The sequence below is a fragment of the Staurois parvus genome, unplaced genomic scaffold (assembly GCF_062004578.1).
Source record: "Staurois parvus isolate SC_StPar_1 unplaced genomic scaffold, SC_StPar_1.0 ptg002154l, whole genome shotgun sequence".
In the NCBI taxonomy this organism is placed as follows: Eukaryota; Metazoa; Chordata; class Amphibia; order Anura; family Ranidae; genus Staurois; species Staurois parvus.
The window spans coordinates 24,337-37,731 of NW_028319950.1; positions in this window are offsets into that span (position 1 = coordinate 24,337).

Genomic DNA, 13,395 nt, shown 5'->3' on the forward strand with positions numbered 1-13,395 from the left:
TCCTTCCTTCCCCTCTTCCTTTTCTCTTTCCCGCTTCCTTATTTCTTTACTAACTTCCTTTCTTCTGTCTTCCTCTCTCCCAGTCTCTTCCTTCCTTCCCCCCTCTCCCCCTCTTCCTTCTTCCTTCCTTGCTTGCTTACTTCCCTTCTTCCTTCCTTTTTCCCCTCCTTTTCCACTCTCTTCCTTCCTATTCCCTTCCCTTCTTCCTTCCTTTCATCCTTCCTTCCTTTTTTCCTCTCTTCATTTCTTTCTCCTCCTCTTCCTTTCCTTTTCCACCTTTCCTCCTTCCTACCTATTCCTCTGCCTTCCTTCCTTTCCCTCTTCTTTCCTTCTTCCTTCCTTCTTTCCCCTTTTCCTTTTTCTCTTTCCTGCTTCCTTATTTCTTTGCTAACTTCCTTCCGTCTTCCTTCCTCCCCCCTTCCTTCCTACACTTTTCCCCACCCTTCCTTCCTTCCTCTCCCCCCTTCCTTCCTTCCTCTCCCCCCTTCCTTCCTTCCTCTCCCCCTCTTCCTTCCTCTCCCCCCTTCCTTCCATCCAGCCCTCTAACCAAAGGATCATACCTTGGAATAGTCTACAGGATCCTGAGCAGGTTGTTTGAGAACAAAGTAAAAACCCATCAGTGAGTCGAGTGGCAGAGGGGCCCTTTGGGACGTGTGGTGGGTCTAGAGACGGGGCGGAGTCATTGTAGCTGATGAACATCAAGTAACTTAATTTCATTCTTTGGTGAAAATAAAAACAAAAATTAAATAAAGTAACTTGATGTTTGTCAAATATGATGACTCCAAGCAGAGCACACCACACATCCCAATGGGTGCCTGTGCTGAATCACCAACAGGATTTTACTTTTTCTAAAACAAGTTATCCTCCTGATAGCCCCTTCAAGGACCGAGCACTGGGACCCCTGAGGCATCAAGAGCAACCAACTCTATCCAGCATGGGGACAGGAATATTCTCCACTTGTGGTTACTGCAACCTCACTATGTGTTACTATGTTCAGCATTCCTGTCTAAACTACTATTTTTGAAATTAATAGTCACACATATAATACTTATATAGAACTGTCAATTTATGCAGCACTTTACATATATATTGTACATTCACATCAGTCCCCGCCCCCGAGGAGCATACAATCTAAGGTCCCTAATTCACATCCATACATACTAGGGACAATTTAGACAGGAGCCAATTAACCTCCCAGCATGTCTTTGGAGTGTTGAAGGAAATCAGAGTACCCGGAGGAAACCCACACAGGCACAGGGAGAACATGCCAACTCCAGGCAGGTGGTGCTGTGGTTGGGATTCAAACCAACAATCCTAGTTCTGCCAGGTGGAAGTGCTAACCATTAGGCCACTGTGCTATATTACACTCTAAGAGCTCTCCCGCTTCTTCTCTTATTTTTCCGGTGGTCACCCTGGGTTGTTCCTTGGATCCTTACCCTGCTCCCTGAGTTATACCCCATTGACCCTGGTGTACCACCACCACACAGATACTAGGAGCCTGAGCATGGCAGCTGCATGCGCTAAAAATGGCAGGGTTGCAATTCTTTGTAGTTTCCAATGGAAGAAAATAATAAATGCAATTCCTTCCCTCCTTCCTTTCTTTTTCCCTCCTTTTCCCTTTCCTTCCTTACTAGTCTCTTCCCATCTTCCGTCCTTTCTCCCTTCCTTCCTTCTTTCCTCTCTTCATTTCTTTCTCCCCCTCTTTCTTTCCTTGTCCACTTTTCATCCTTCCTTCCTTTCCCCTGCTTTCCTCTTCCTTCCTTCCTGCTTTCCTTCCTGCTTCCCTTCCTTCCTTCCCCTCTTCCTTTTCTCTTTCCCGCTTTCTTATTTATTTCCTAACTTCCTTCCTTCTGTCTTCCTCTCTCCCAGTCTCTTCCTTCCTTTCTTCCTTCCTTCCTTCCTTCCTTCCTTCTTTCCTTCCTTCCTCTCTTCCTTTTCTCTTTACCACTTCCTTATTTCCTTCCTTCCTTCCTTCCTTCCTTCTCTCTTCCTCATTCCCAGTCTCTTCCTTCCTTCCTTCTCTCTTCCTCTCTCCCAGTCCCTTCCTTCCTTCCTTCCTTCCTTCCTTCCTTCCTTCTCTCTCCCAGTCTCTTCCTCCCTTCCTTTCTTCCTTCCTTCCTTCTCTCTTCCTCTCTCCCAGTCTGTTCCTTCCTTCCTTCCCCTTTTTCCTTTTCTCTTTCCCACTTCCTTATTTCTTTCCTAACTTCCTTCCTTCCGTCTTCCTCTCTCCCAGTCTCTTCCTTCCTTTTTTCCCCTCCTTTTCCTCTTCCTTCCTTCCTATTCTCTTTCCCTCTTCCATCCTTTCGCCCTTCCTTCTTTCCTCTCTTCATTTCTTTCTTCCATTCTTCCTTTCCTCTCCCAGTCCCTTCCTTCCTTTTTTTCCCCCCTCCTTTTCCTCTTCCTTCCTTCGTTTTTTCCCTCTCTTCATCTCTTTCTCCCCCTCTTCCTTTCCTTGTCCACATTTTCATTTCAAGGTGGGTGCATTTATTCATTTCTGCTAATTATAAGGCATGGCGGGCAGACTGGGTCGTATTCTCACCACAAACACCCCATGTAGAGGTGAGCGCCAAAACCCTATTACCAGCCTTAACAAAGAAATCAAATAATGAGAAATAGACTGCCGGGGAAGGGGGGGCGAACACCTGAGAGGCGACAGATAAGATTTTAGTGCGCTGTAAGTCTAGTGACTGCTGCCCGGCGCGGAGAAAAGGTCGCCTCTATTATTGTATTGTAACACGAGTAACTACTGAAACAGAGAGAGAACAGATTTAATGACTTGTCCTGGAAATTAAATGAAATCTGCCATTTATTCCCTGAAAGCTACAAGTGTCCTTAAAATGACCCAATTGTGAAGTGACATCAGTGCGGCCTAGAAAAAAAAACTTTGATTTGATATAAACTCCATGGATTTCAGCTCATATTGTTGGTATTACAGCTTCAGCCTCTTGTTACTGACATGGATAAATAATACAGATTATTGAAAAAAGATGAAACATGTCCTATCATAAACAGGAGCATTTATTAAAGGAGAAGTATGACCAAAGCTGTTGTGGCCCTACGTCCCCTGTGGGCACCTAATTCTGCACTCCTCTGACCCAGGTTCTGGGTCAAGCCCGCTGTTGGCTGATGCCACTGAGCCAGCCTAGGCTCTGCAGGGTTCCTGACAATAATGACGGGATCTGCCTAGATGCCTGGACCAAATACTCTCAACGCACTGCTGAAAGCCTGAACCAGTCACTCCCTCCCAATAGGGGCAGCACAGCGGCTAAATGGTTAGCACCTCCGCCTGGCAGTACTAGAGTCATCGGTTCAAATCCGCACCACCTGCCTAGAGCAGGGGTGGACTGACAACTCATGGGGCCCCTGGGCAATAGGGGATTATGGGGCCCCTGTGTCCTCGCCCACAATCAAACCACACCTAAAAAAGTATATGAAAGGTACCAGGGGCATCTCATGGGGCCCCCTACCGACCCCGGGCCCTCGGGCAGTGCCCGAGTTCCCAAATGGTCAGTCCGCCCCTGGCCTGGAGTTTGCATGTTCTCCCTGTGCCTGCGTAGGTTTCCTCCCACACTCCAAAGACATGCTGGTAGGTTAATTGGATCCTGTCTAAATTGGCTCTAATATGGGTATGTATGAATGTGAGTTAGGGACCTTAGATTGTACGCCCCTTGAGGGTTAGGGACCTTAGATTGTACGCCCCTTGAGGGTTAGGGACCTTAGATTGTACGCCCCTTGAGGGTTAGGGACCTTAGATTGTACGCCCCTTGAGGGTTAGGGACCTTAGATTGTACGCCCCTTGAGGGTTAGGGACCTTAGATTGTACGCCCCTTGAGGGTTAGGGACCTTAGATTGTACGCCCCTTGAGGGTTAGGGACCTTAGATTGTACGCCCCTTGAGGGTTAGGGACCTTAGATTGTATGCCGCTTGAGGGTTAGGGACCTTAGATTTTACGCCCCTTGAGGGTTAGGGACCTTAGATTGTACGCCCCTTGAGGGTTAGGGGCCTTAGAATGTACGCTCCTCGTGGGTGGGGACTGATGTGACTGTACAATATATATGTAAAGCGCTGCGTAAACTGACGACGCTATACAAGTACCTGTAATAATAATCCACAGCCTGGCACTCCAGTGAGCACTGGAGGGGCACAGCAATGAGCCGAAGACTGACAGCCACTGCTCACTGCGCACTGAGAAATGAGCAATGAACAGTCTTTGATCACTCCGTTCTTGGTATAGGACCCAGAGAGGGAAAGCTGCAGCATCAGATTGCTGCTACAGCCACTCATGTTGGTGAGTATAAATTGGGGGGGGTTATAGATTCCAACACTTCTCTATTAAAAGACTGGGAATGAATGGAGTGATTTTAACACTACGAACGTGCAGCCTCTCCATTCCTCTCATTGAGCTGCAAGGGTGAAATTATTTTTTTTAAGTTGTATTAAAGGTATCATTATATAAACTAGACTGCAAACGTTCCTCATCCCTGATATATCGTATGAAAAACCACAAAAAACGAATGAGACTTTACTGGTACAGAGAACGGACAACCTCATATTACTGTATAAAGCATGTTTACTGAAACATCTTCCAAACATTTACCATAAAAATCAATATTTGGCTAATCAGCCCAATAAATCACAGCATTATGGATTGCTTCAAAAAAGTCCTGGATCCTTTCTTGGATACACAGAATATAACTGGATATAACATTTATAGGGAAAGTTGATCCAGGGAACATCCAATCGCCTCTCGAGGGATCAGGAAGGATTTATTTTCCCCTGCACGAGCAAATTGGATCATGGTTTTCTGTTTTTTTACCTTCCTCTGGATCAACTGTGGGTGTAGGATTTTAAAATCTGTTGCAGCTCCGACACAGAAACCAATCAGCTTCCAGGTTGTATTGCCAAAGCTTAGATGAACAAGCTGAAGTTAGAAGCTGATTGACTACCATGCACAACTGCACCAGATTCTGAGTGCTCCAGTTTTAGTAAATCAACCCCTTGGCCTACAGTCAGCATTCCAATTAAATCCAAAGATGCTCAGTAGGGTTGAAGTCAGGTAGTGATGTTGTATGGAAGACACATCTCTTGATCAGCATTCCATGTCACCCCAAAGGTATTCAGTAAGGTTGAAGTCAGGTATTGATGTTGTACTGTATGGAAGACCCATCTCATGATCAGCATTCCAATTCATCCCTAAGGTGCTCAATAGGGTTGAAGTCAGGTACTGATGTATGGAAGACCCATCTCATGATCGGCATTCCAATTCATCCCGAAGGTGTTCAGTAGGGTTGAGCTCTGATACTGATGTTGTATGGAAGACCCATCTCCTGATCGGCATTCCATGTCACCCTAAAGGTATTCAGTAGGGTTGAGGGCAGGTACTGATGTTGTATGGAAGACCCGTCTTGTGATTGGCATTCCATGTCACCCCAAAGGTGTTCTGTAAAGTTGAAGTCAGGTACTGATGTTGTATGGAAGACCCATCTCCTGATCGGCATTCCATGTCACCCCAAAGGTATTCAGTAGGGTTGAGGTCAGGTACTGATGTTGTATGGAAGACCCGTCCTGTGATTGGCATTCCAATTCATCCCTAAGGTGTTCAGTAAGGTTGAAGTCAGGTACTGATGTTGTATGGAAGACCCATCTCGTAATCGGCATTCCCTGTCACCCCAAAGGTATTCAGTAGGGTTGAAGTCAGGTACTGATGTTGTATGGAAGACCCATCTCATGATCGGCATTCCAATTCATCCCTAAGGTGCTCAATAGGGTTGAAGTCAGATACTGATGTATGGAAGACCCATCTCATGATCGGCATTCCAATTCATCCCTAAGGTGTTCAGTAGGGTTGAGCTCTGATACTGATGTTGTATGGAAGACCCATCTCGTAAATTGGCATTCCATGTCACCCCAAAGGTATTCAGTAAGGCTGAAGACTGAAGTCAGTTACTGATGTTGTATGGAAGACCCATCTCCTGATTGGCATTCCATGTCACACCAACAGTATTCAGTAGGGTTGAGGTCAGATACTGATGTTGTATGGAAGACCCATCTCTTGATCGGCATTTCATGTCACCCCAAAGGTATTCAGTAGGGTTGAGGTCAGGTACTGATGTTGTATGGAAGACCCATGTCATGATCGGCAATCCATGTCACCTCAAAGGTGTTCAGTAGGGTTGAAGTCAGGTACTGATGCTGTATGGAAGATCCATCTCTTGATCGGCATTCCATGTCACCCCAAAGGTGTTCAGTAAGGTTGAAGTCAGGTACTGATGTTGTATGGAAGACCCATCTCGTGATCTTGCACTCAGGTATCAAATTAACAGGAAGAAAAAAGCAGCTATTACATTCAGTAGGCAAAAAATAGCCCCACCAATAGTGGAGTAAAAAAGGTGAAACAAAACACAAATTAAATAACAGACCGCATTGAGTCCACATGAGTCTACAGGTGTTGGTGTTTTGAGGAGACCCGTCTCGTGATCAGCATTCCAATTCATCATAAAGGTGTTCAGTAGGGCTGAGGACAGGGCTCTGTGCAGGACAGTCAGGTTTCTCTACATCAAACTGGTCAAATCGTGTTTCTATGTAGCTGGATCCACTCTTCTGAGAAGGCTTCCCTCAACATTTTGGAGTTTATCTGTGGGAATGTGTGCCCATCCAGCCTAAAGAGCATTTGTGAGGTCAGGTACTGATGTTGGATGAGAAGACCCGGCTCACAATGGTTGTTCCAGTTCATCCCAAAAGGTGTTCAGTATGGTTGAGATCAGGACTCTGTGCAGGACACTCAAGTTCCTCCACACCAAACTGGTCAAATCATGTCTCTATGAAGCTGGATCCAATCTTCTGAGAAGGCTTGCCTCAACATTTTGGAGTTTGTCTGTGGGAATGTGTGCCCATCCAGCCTAAAGAGCATTTGCGAGGTCAAATACTGATGTTGGATGAGAAGACCCAGCTCACAATGGTTGTTCCAGTTCATCCCAAAAGGTGTTCAGTAGGGTTGAGGTCAGGGCTCTGTGCAGGACACTCAAGTTCCTCCACACCAAACTGGTCAAACCATGTCTTTATGGAGCTGGCTTTGTACACAGAGGCACAGTCATGGTGGAACAGAAAAGGGTCTTCACCAAACTGTTTCCACAAGGTTGGAAGCACACATTTGTCTACATTGTTATTATATGGTGTAGTATTACCAACCAGGGGCGGACTGACAACTCATGGGGCCCCTGGGCAATAGGGGATCATGGGGCCCCTGTGTCCTTGCCCAAACTCAAAAAAGCCTATGAAAAAGGTACCAGGGGCATCTCATGGGGCCCACTACTGACCCCAGGCCCTCGGGCAGTGCCCGAGTTTCCAAATGGTCAGTCCGCCCCTGTTACCAACACCCTTCACTGGAAACACATGAACTCCAAGCTTCAAATGAATGTCCACATGCTTTTGCCCATACAGGTAGAAATGATGGCCCGGCCATGTTTGGCCATATACTGTAATAATTATACATTCTCCATTTTTATTGGACACCTATTTTTTATTGGTTTGATTAATCCAATTGCTGTTTAGTATAGAATGAGTAGGATTTGAGATAGAAGGGATGAGATGGAGGTTATAAAGAGAATGACGGAGAAAAAGCAATGCCTCGAGCAATGCAGAATTTGGTGATATTTGAGAAGCCTTCAAGAGATATTGTCATCATGAGAGACACAGATATAAATACACATTCTAAAGAGTTTGCACTTGAATTTGCATCATACTTTGCCTTCCTCGGTGCTGCTTACAACAAGGCGATGAATCTCTCGGGAGCGTTTCCTAATAAATGTGAAATGCAAATAACTGCTACCAAATGCTGCTCTACCCGATGTTTTGCTTTACTGGACGAATGAAGATGTAAGTTGTTTCTATGAGAGATGAAGGAAGGTTAGGAACTGACAAAATGGGAGACAGGCCTGGGACAGACAGGATGGATAAAGGTGAAGGGAGTCAAGGAGCTGACAGAGATATGGCTTCCATCCTTCCTACCAATGACCATGACAGAGATATGGCTTCTATCCTTCCTAATGACCATGACAGAGATATGGCTTCCATCCTTCCTACCAATGACCATGTCCCATCTTGATGATCCTGCACTGGTTACAGACCTTTAATCTGAGTATGAAGCCTGGATGGACAGGAACGTGGGGAAGATGAGCGTGTAGACACCCCACCCTCCTGAACTATACCATGCTGTATGCCCTCAACATGAGGGGAACCCCCAGAAAAGCACCTTAACTCCATGTCGAGGACAAGGGCCTCTTCCATACAACCCTAGCCAGGTGCAGTGTGGGTCTGTGGGCAGAGGGCTTATCAGAATCTGGAAGCCCCTAGATGCTACCCCCCTAGTGAATGAGTATGGGGTACACCTTAGTACCCCTGCTCATTCAGAAAAAAAAAGATTGAACCTAGAAATAAAAACACCCAAATGTTTGACAATGGTACTGCTTTCTGAATGACAACCCCCCAAACTGTTACCAACTACGTATATAAGGGAGGGGGGGGGGAGTGGCCATATTTGGGCAGTGATGTTGCTGATATCCCCTCCCCTTTCCTGAACAGCCAGACATAGGTTCTGATGGGGAACCTAATGTAAAGGGGGACTGTGATGGGCAACCTGATTTATGGGGGATTCTTTTTTTTAAAGGCATGACGAGGATGGAGACCCTGATTGCAGAGTGACCTCCTATAGCAGACTCTGATGTAAGGGAGCCCTGATGGGGACCCTGATGTAAAGGGGACTCTAATAAGGACCCTGATGTAAGGGAGATTCTGATTTAAGGTGGGACTCTGATAAGGACCCTGATGCAAAGGCGCACTCTGATAGGGACCCCGATGGGGATTTTTCCAGCCTGCAAATATTTGTAGAATATACAGTGTGGCCCCCTCTACTCCTGGAGACCCCTGATCTCAATCATCTCAGGTCATCAAACCCGTACCTTAATAACAGCATAGACTCAGCTCTGCATCCATCCATCCACACATGAACTACAAGTCCCATCATCCCCCACCAATCACAGGCTGCCAGGACATGCCATGAGTTATAGGTCCTGTGCTGTTGAAAGGGGTTTCACCAAACACTGACTTAGAGTGCAAGCTCTGTGGGATAGGGACCGCTGATCCACTTTGTAGGCTCTTCTATAATATTCTCTGAATCTATTTTTGTATTTGTAAGTCCAAGTCTGACTGAAGTGCTGGAATCCAGAATCCTTCTCAGCAATAAAACAAGAAAACTGCCTGATCTCTGTGTCCTGCGTTGTGTTCCTTATATAGATGCGTTGTTCTATTATACACATAGGGGGCGCTCTGTACAGCAGAAAATATGACATTCAGCAAACATTCTCTGCAGGAGAATCTTCCAGACCCGTGTGGTTTACATGCTGGTATTGCCCCTCCCCCCCTGCATTTCTATCAGATAACGCACCACTTCCCCCAGAAAATTGTCGCAATGACAAATGTTTCGGCATTCTCATGTGTATTTCTTTGGTTTGTATTGGTAACACAAAAAAGTGGAGGAACAAAAAGCCAAATCTGACCCATTCCACACAAAACACCAAAAATAGACAAAATTAGTGGCACCTTCTCAAAATTGTAAGAAATAGTTGTATTCTAAGTGTGTGATGCTCCTGTAATTTGTCATTAAACCCCCCCATATCCATGACCGGGCGCTGACAATATAGAAATCACACCGACAACAAGGCAAGATGGTAAAAATTCCTGTTGGGTGTCTCTGTGTGCCACATGGAGCATGGATGAGAGAAAGAGCAGCAAAGAATTGTCTGAGGATTGGTGAACAAAAATGGTGGAAAAGCATGGACAATCTCAGGGTGACAAGTCCATCTCCAGAGATCCTAATGTTCTTGTGTCCACTGTATGCAACATTGTCAAGACGTTTACAGCCCATGGCACTGCAGCTAATCTCCCTGGACGTGGACAAAAGAGAAAATTTGATCAAAGATTGCAACGAAGGATTGTTGGAATGGTGGCTAAAGAACCTCCATCAACTTCCAGACAAATCCAAGCTGGCCTTCAGGCACCGGGTACAACTGTGTCCGCTCGCACTATACGTCACCATATGAATGAAGAGGGGCGCTATGGTAGGAGGAACCCACTGCTGACACAGAAATATGGTGGGAGACCCAGGAGGACCCCACCGCTGACACAGAAATATGGTGGGAGACCCAGGAGGACCCCACTGCTGACACAGAAATATAGTGGGAGACCCAGGAGGACCCCGCTGCTGACACAGAAATATGGTGGGAGACCCAGGAGGACCCCACTGCTGACACAGAAATATAGTGGGAGACCCAGGAGGACCCCACTGCTGACACAGAAATATGGTGTGAGACCCAGGAGGACCCCACCGCTGACACAGAAATATAGTGGGAGACCCAGGAGGACCCCACCGCTGACACAGAAATATAGTGGGAGACCCAGGAGGACCCCACCGCTGACACAGAAATATGGTGGGAGACCCAGGAGGACCCCACTGCTGACACAGAAATATGGTGTGAGACCCAGGAGGACCCCGCTGCTGACACAGAAATAAGGTGGGAGACCCAGGAGGACCCCACTGCTGACACAGAAATATGGTAGGAGACCCAGGAGGACCCCACTGCTGACACAGAAATATGGTGGGAGACCCAGGAGGACCCCACTGCTGACACAGAAATATGGGAGAAGACCCAGGAGGACCCCACTGCTGACACAGAAACATATTGGAAGCCAGGTTGGTGTTTGCCAAAACATATCTGAGGAAGCCAAAATCCTTCTGGGAGAATGTTCTGTGGACAGACGTAACAAAACGGCAGCTTTTTGGTAAAGCCCATCATTGTACTGTTCTCAGAAAAAGCAATGAGACCTTTAAAGAAAAAAACCCAATCCCTCCAGTCACACATGGTGGGGGGGTCACAGTCCCTCCAGTCACACATGGTGGGGGGTCACTGATGTTTTGGGGTTGCTTTGCTGCTTCAGACACTGGATGTCTTGGCCGTGTGCATGGCATTATGAAATATGAAGACTACCAAAGAATTCTGGGGCGCAATGTAAGGCCCGGTGTCAGAAAGTTGGGTCTCCGTCAGAGGTCATGGGTCTTCCAGCAGGACAATGACCCAAAGCACACGTCAAAAAGCCCCCAGAAATGGTTTCAGACAAAGCGCTGGAGAGGACTGAACTGGCCAGCAATGAGTCCAGAACTCCATCCCATAGAGCTCCTGTGGAGAGATCTCAGAACAGCAGTTGGGAAAGGGAACCTTCCAATCTGAGAGACCTGGAGCAGTTGGAGAAAGAAGAGCGATCCAAAATTCCAGTAGAGAGGTAGAAGAAACTCATTGATGGTGACAGGAAGCCATTGATTTCAGGTGTTCCTCCAAGGGGTGTCCTACCAAATATTACATGGAGGGTGCCAATAATTTTGTCCAGTCCATTTTTGGGGTTTTGTATGGAATGTGTCAGATTTGGCTTTTTGTTTCCCCACTTTTTTGCATCAAGCCAATTAGAGATGAGCGAAGAAATGAAAAATTCGATTCGACTGATTCGGCGAATTCGTGGACAATATTCGATTCGAGTCGAATAAATTCGCTGTGAATTTAACTTAAAAAAGGGTGTTTCTAGGCTTCAGAGAGACTTAATATTAGTGCAGAACACTGTACCTTTAATTTAAATGCCCTTGGAGTCTGCTGGGGAAGAGAAATAATACTGTCTGTCAGTATGACATGCAGATGAGTGCCGTCGATCTTAGAATCACACCCATGGCCGATATGGGGCTTGGTGGCACCTATGGAAGGCCTGTAATCTGCCAGCAACCTATGACAAAATGGACAACCGCAGGAGTGTGAGGAGATTTCAAAGTGGCACATGGCAGAGTGGAAGCAATGGGAGGCCGTACAGGGACCCAGGTCACACTGTGGGCTCAGCAGCAGCGTGACCAGGAGGTACGGGGGCCCATGGTCGATATGGGGCCTGGCGGCACCTATGGAAGGCCGCTAATCTGCCAGCAACCTATGACAAAATGGACAACCGCAGGAGTGTGAGGAGATTTCAAAGAGGTACATGGCAGAGTGGAAGCAATGGGAGGCCGTACAGGGACCCAGGTCACACTGTGGGACCAGCATCAGCGTGAACAGGCGGTACGGGGGCCCATGGCCGATTTGACCTCATTCATCCCATAGTCCTGCCGACTCACGAATAGCGTGGCCTCCTCAAAGGGCCTGAGCAAGCGCAGGTGTCACACATGAGCTGACAATGGCTGACATCTAAGTTACACAGGGAGTACCTTTATCCGCTTTTAACATCAGGAAATCTGTGATGGCCTTTAGCTGTTCGTAAAGGCGGTCTAACATATGTAGGGTTGAATTACACCTTGTTGCAACGTCACAGCATGAGGAGTCGGTACGGGGGCCCATGGCAGATTACATGTCTGGCAGCAGCAATGGGAGGCGGTATATAGGGGCCCATGGCAGATTACATGTCTGGCAGCAGCAATGGGAGGCCCGTAATCTGCCAGCACCCTATGTCAAAAAATTTAACACACCAGCAGTGTGAAGAGACCTGAAAGTGGCACATGGCAGCAGAGTGTGGCGATGGAGACAGCAGCAATGGGAGGCCGTACAGGGACCCATGAGAGACTCTGGACTTGGCAGCAGCATGAGGAGGCGGTATATAGGGGCCCATGGCAGATTAGGGGCCTGGCAGCAGCTATGTGAGGCCCGTAATCTGCCTGCACCCTATGTCAAAAAATTAAACACACCAGCAGTGTGAAGAGACCTGAAAGTGGCACATGGCAGCAGAGTGTGGCGATGGAGACAGCAGCAATGGGAGGCCGTACAGGGACCCATGAGAGACTCTAGACTTGGCAGCAGCATGAGGAGGCGGTATATAGGGGCCCATGGCAGATTAGGGGCCTGGCAGCAGCTATGTGAGGCCCGTAATCTGCCTGCACCCTATGTCAAAAAATTAAACACACCAGCAGTGTGAAGAGACCTGAAAGTGGCACATGGCAGCAGAGTGTGGCGATGGAGACAGCAGCAATGGGAGGCCGTACAGGGACCCATGACAGACTCTGGACTTGGCAGCAGCATGAGGAGGCGGTATATAGGGGCCCATGGCAGATTAGGGGCCTGGCAGCAGCTATGTGAGGCCCGTAATCTGCCTGCACCCTATGTCAAAAAATTTAACACACCAGCAGTGTGAAGAGACCTGAAAGTGGCACATGGCAGCAGAGTGTGGCGATGGAGACAGCAGCAATGGGAGGCCGTACAGGGACCCATGAGAGACTCTGGACTTGGCAGCAGCATGAGGAGGCGGTATATAGGGGCCCATGGCAGATTAGGGGCCTGGCAGCAGCTATGTGAGGCCCGTAATCTGCCTGCACCCTAT